This window comes from Lynx rufus, unplaced genomic scaffold, assembly GCF_022079265.1.
Source record: "Lynx rufus isolate CCGP_SWC_20201006 ecotype Redwood Valley unplaced genomic scaffold, mLynRuf1.p SCAF_18, whole genome shotgun sequence".
NCBI classification, from domain to species: domain Eukaryota; kingdom Metazoa; phylum Chordata; class Mammalia; order Carnivora; family Felidae; genus Lynx; species Lynx rufus.
In genome coordinates, this window is record NW_025814832.1 from 29,547,120 (window position 1) to 29,553,119 (window position 6,000).

A 6,000-nucleotide genomic window follows, 5' to 3' on the forward strand; every position below is an offset into this window, starting at 1 on the left:
AGGGGAGGAAAAAGCCATGAGGAAATGGCTCAGAGGCTGAAAAGGGGGCAGATGCCAGGGCCAGGCCTCTGGGGTGGTGACTGCGAACTGGAAATGGCCTGAATGTTGATTACACTTCTTCTTTTTTTAATGTTTATTTTGAGAGAGAGAGAGAGAGAAACAGAGTGTGAGCAGGGAAGGGACAGGGAGAGAGGGAGACAGAATGCGAAGCAGGCTCTGGGCCCCGAGCTGTCAGCACAGAAGCAGACGCAGGGATTGAACTCGTGAACCGTGAGATCATGACCTGAGCCGAAGTCAGAGGCTTAACAGACTGAGACACTCAGGCACCTCTCTCTCTTTTATTTTTTTTTAAGATTAAAAAAAATTATTATTTAAGTGGGCTGTATGCCCAGCATGGGGCTTGAACTCACAATCGTGAGATTAAGGGTCACGTGCTCTACTGACTGAGAGAGCCAGATGCCTCCAAAGATTTTTTAAAAATATTTATTTATTTTGGGGAGAGCACAAGCAGGGGAGGGGCAGAGAGAGGGGAACAGAGGATCTGAAGCAGGCTCTGTGCTGATAGGCTGACAGCAGTGAGCCCTATGTGGGGCTCAAACTCACGAAATCACGACCTGAGCCGAAGTCAGACACTCAACCGACTGAGCCACCCAGGTGCCCCTAAAGATTTTATTTTTAAGTAATCTCTACACTCAGTGTGGGGCTCAAACCCACAACCCCAAGATCAAGAGTCTCATGCTCTTCCGACTGAGCCAGCCAGATCTTGATCTCAGCTCAGGTCTTGATCTCAGGGTGGTGAATTTAAGCCCCATGTTGGACTCCACGCTGGGCACGGAGCCTACCTTAAAAAAAAAATCTGTGTATTTTAGTGTATTTAAATTAATTCAATAAAAAAATACATTACCTCAATAAGGCATATAGAGAGAGAGAGAGAGAAAGAGAGAGAGAGAGAAATAAGAGACAAAGATATATGTATACAAAACAATCTCCTCTCTCAACTGAGACGATGTTGCCCCTAGGGTTATTTAGCAATGTCTGGGGACACTTTTGGTTGTCACAACTGGGGACTGCTACTGACATCTAGTGCATAGAGGCCAGGAATGTTACTAAATGCCTTACAATGCACAGGACAGCCCCCACACCCAGGAATTATCTGGTTCACAATGTCCATGATGCCATTAGTGTATCACCTTACACTGATCTTTGGGATTCAGTGTAGGAGGGGCCTCTATTTTCTTTGCTTTCCAGAAATAACTAAACAGCATCTCACTCACATCCAGGTCTTCTGCATGCTGCAAAACAGCTATTTTTAATCTTCCAGAATAGAAGCCATATTTCACTGCTCATCGATAGGAATTGAGCCTAACCTAGCTCGCCTGTTGTGGTTAGAGAGCTTGGAGCATTTCGTGGAGGGACTGTTTTGGAAAGTCCTTCTAGAGGAGGTTGGAGCCGTTTTCTGAAGAGCCAGTATTAACTCTCTGAAGATAAAGGAAAACACCCTTTCCCCTGTCACTTTTATATATTTTAAAGTACACTTTTTAAAAAATGTTTATTTATTTTGAGAGAGTGAGAGAGAGCGTGCGCTTGTGTTGGGGAGGGGTGGAGAGGGAGAGAGAGAATCCCAAGCAGGCTCGGCGCTTCCAGTAAAAAGCCCAACGTAGGGCGCCATCTCAAGAACGGTGACATCATCACCTGAGCTGAAATTAAGAGTCGGACGCTTAACTGATTGAGCCACCTAGGCACCCCTCCCCAACACTTTTAAATAGAGAAGTTGATGCAGAAAAAGCATTTGACAAAATACTGCATCCTTTCTTAATAAAAACCCTCCAGGGGGCGCCTGCGTGGCTGCTCAGGTCATGATCTCGCGGTTTGTGGGTTGGAGCCCCGCTTTGGGCTCTGTACTGACAGCTCGGAGCCTGGAGCCCACTTCGGATTCTGTGTCTCCCCGTCTCTCGGTCCCTCCCCTGCTCATGCTCTGTCTCTCTCTGTCTCTCAGTAATAAATAAACGTTAAAAAAATTTTTTAATAAAAACCCTCCAGAAAGTCAGGATAGAAGGAACATAACATCATAAAAGCCATATGTGAAAGGCGCACAACTAATATCATCCTCAATGGGGAAAAACTGACAGCTTTCCCCCTGAGATCAGGGACACGACAGGGATGTCCACTCTCACCACTGTTGTTTAACATAGTGTTGGAAGTCCTAGCATCAGCAATCAGACAGCAACATGAAATCAAAGGGATCCCTTTTGGCAAAGAAGTCAAACTTTCACTTTTCGCAGATGACATGATACTCTAGGTGGAAACCCGAAAGACTCTATCAAAAAACTGCTAGAACTGATACATGAATTCAGCAAAGTCTCAGGATATAAAATCAATGTACAGAAATCGGTTGCATTTCTGTGCACCAAAAATGAAGCAACAGAAAGAGATATCAAGGAATCTATTCCATTTACAACTGCACCAAGAACCATAAAATACCTAGGAATAAATCTAACCAAAGAGACAAAAAATCTATACACTGAAAACTATAGGAAGCTTATGAAAGAAATTGAAGAAGACACAAAGAAATGGAAAAACATTCTATGCTCATGGATTCAAAGAACAAATATTGTTAAAATGTCAATACTACCCAAAGCAATCCACATATTCAATGCAATCCCAATCAAAATAGCACCAGCATTCTTCTCAGAGCTAGAACAGACGATCCTAAAATTTGTTTGGAACCACAAAAGACCTCGAATAGCCAAAGTAATGTTGAAAAAGAAAACCAAAGCCGGAGGCATCACAATCCGGACTTTAGCCTCTACTACGAAGCTGTCCTCATCAAGACAGTATGGCACTGGCACACAAACAGACACATAGACCAAAGGAATAGAATAGAGAACCCAGAGTTGGACGCACAAATGTGTGGCCAATGAATCTTTGACAAAGCAGGAAAGAGTAGCCAACGGGGAAAAGACAGTCTCTTCAGCAGATAGTACTGGGAGAACTGGACAGCAACATGCAGAAGAATGAAACTGGACCACTTTCTTACACCATACACAAAAATAAATTCAAAATGGATGAAAGACCTAAATTGGAGACAGGAAACCATCAAATTACTAGAGAAGAAAACAGGCAACAACCTCTTTGACCTCACCTGCAGCAATTTCTTACTTGACAGGTCTCCGAAGGCAAGGGAAATAAAAGCAAAATGAACTTTTGGGACCTTATCAAGATAAAAACTTCTACGCAGCAAAGGAAACAGTCAATAAACTAAAGGCAACCAACGGAATGGGAGAAGATATTTGCAAATGACATATCAGAGAAAGGGCTAGTATCGAAAGTCTATAAAGAACTTACCAAACTCAACATCCAAAAAACAAATAATACAGTGAAGAAATGGGCAGAAGACAAGAATAGACACTTTTCTAAAGAAGACATCCAGATGGCCAACAGACACATGGAAAGATGCTCAACGTCGCTCATCATCAGGGAAATACAAATCAAAACCACATTGAGATACCACCTCACACAGGTCAGAGTGGCTAAAATTAACAACTCAGGAAACAACAGATGTTGACAAGGATGTGGAGAAAGGGGAACCCTCTTGCATTGTTGGTGGGAATGCAAACTAGTGCAGTCACTCTGGAAAACAGTGTGGACGTTCCTCAAAAAATGTAAAATAGAATTACCCTACAACCCAGCAATAGCACAACTAGGAATTTATCCAAAGGATACAGGACTGCTGATTCATAGGGGCACATGTACCCCAATGTTTATAGCAACACTATCAACAATAGCCAAATTATGGAAAGAGCCCAAATGTCCATCAAGTGATGAATGGATAAAGAAGATATGGTATCTATATGCAATAGAATACTACTCGGAGATGAAAAAGAATGAAATCTTGCCATTTTCAACAACATGGATGGAACTAGAGGGTATTATGCTAAGTAAAATAATATGTCAGAGAAAAACAGATATCATATGTTCTCACTCATATGTGGAATTTGAGAAACTTAACAGAAGACCATAGGGGAAAGGAAGGAAAAATAAGTTACAAACAAAGAGAGAGACAAACCATAAAAGACTCTTAAATACAAAGAACAAACTGAGGGTTGATGGGGTGGGGGTTGGGGGGGCGGGGAAAATGGGAGATGGGCATTGGGGAGGGCACTTGTTGGGATGAGCCTTGGGAGTTGTATGTAAGCGATGAATCATGGGAATCTACTCCCAATGCCAAGACTACACTGGATACACTGTATGTTAGCTAAATTGACAATAAATTATTAAAATACATACATACATACATAATGAAGGAGAATAGACAGTCAGGGGCACCTTGAGGGGCACCTTGCTGGCTTAGTCTTAGAGCATGTGACTCTTGAACTTGGGGTCAAGAGTTCAAGCTCCAACGTTGGATGTGGAGATTACTTAAATAAAACTTAAAAGAAAAAAAAAGATAGGCTTGGGAAGAAGAAAGATATATTAGTGGAAAATGAACTAGGAAGAGGATGGTGCACCTGGGTGGCTCAGTCAGTTGAATGTCCAACTCTTGATTTTGGCTCAGGTCATGATCCCAGGGTTGTGAGATCGAGCCCCTCGTCAGGCTCTACAATAAGCACAGATCCTGCTTAAGATCCTCTCTCTCCCCCTGGCCCTTCCCTGCTCGCACTCATACACACACACTCTCTCTCAGAAAACAAAAACAAAAACAAAACCAAAGAAACTAGAAAGAGGAGCCCATGGAGACAGGGAGCCAGCCATCCTCACCTCCCACCCCAACTTCAGAAACCTTCTCCAGCACTTTATTTCCCAAACACCAGCTCCAGACTTCTCTGCCTGGCATTTGGGACTCATTTTTTACACTGCTTCTTAGCACTTGGGTGTAAAGACAATTTCATTAACTACATTTACGCCCTCTGGGAGCACAGACAGTGCCCTTCTGCTTTTAGTTCCTCGCAGATTATCAGAGTGGTTGTTTACATATACGTTTGTGTCCCAAGAGTAGCACAAAAAAATGGTAGTGAGGACACTGTCTTTGCTTAGGAAAAGACTTGATATGTGTTTTAAGGAAAGACGAGGCCCCAAATGCCTAGGTCTGCAAGCGCCAAAGTGGTAAGAGAGTGCACCCAAATGTTCTACACTGAAAATCGAACCAAAAATCTGGAGCTGGACAAGAGAGGAAAGAGCAGAGAGGAAGGCTGAGCAATGTGGACGGGGGTTGGAGCCTGAACTGTGGAAACAGCAAGGGACTTTCAGGAAAAAAATGTCCCTGATAGGAGTTTAAGGTTGTGTTTCTACAATGTAAATCCCCACACCTCCCCAACCCTTCAGTGGAGACATCTATGTAGATAGATGCCTGTGTGAGGGGTTGGTTTGGAGAAAATTCAGGGGCAAGGGATGTTTCACATCTCCATCAGTGCCGTTGGATGAGGCACCACTCCAGTGGGATTGTGGGAGAATCCCTGACGCAGTTCAGCCGGGACCAGAAGTGACCATGACCAGGCTACATCAGTCGAACAGGATGCAGCGCATCAAGGAAACAGTCAAACCTCCTGCGGAGAAGTGCTCTTTGTCAGTGAGCAGTCACCGCCCCTCCTTCGGGGTAACAGACAAGCTTCCTGAAACTTACACGGTACTCTCCGCTCACCCCTCACCCTCTTAGAAAGACTGCCTGGATGGTTCATTCGGTTAAGCCGCTAACTATTGATTTCGGGTCAGGTCATGATCTCACAGTCTGGGAGTTCGAGCCCCACACTGGGCGCTGCGCTGACAGTGTGGAGCCTGCTTGGGATTCTCTCTCTCCCTCTCTCTCTGCCCCTCCCCCACTTGTGCTCGTGCTGTCTCTCAAAATACATAAACTTTAAAATTTTTTTTTTTTTAAATAAGCCTTTCCTTCTGCTTCTAGGTCACTGCTCTGTTCTGGTTCCTCTCCCACTCACTGCTCACCCCTCCCTAGTCCCCGTGCTGGCTCCCCTTCTGGATATTGGCATGAGGAGGGCCTCCACTCTT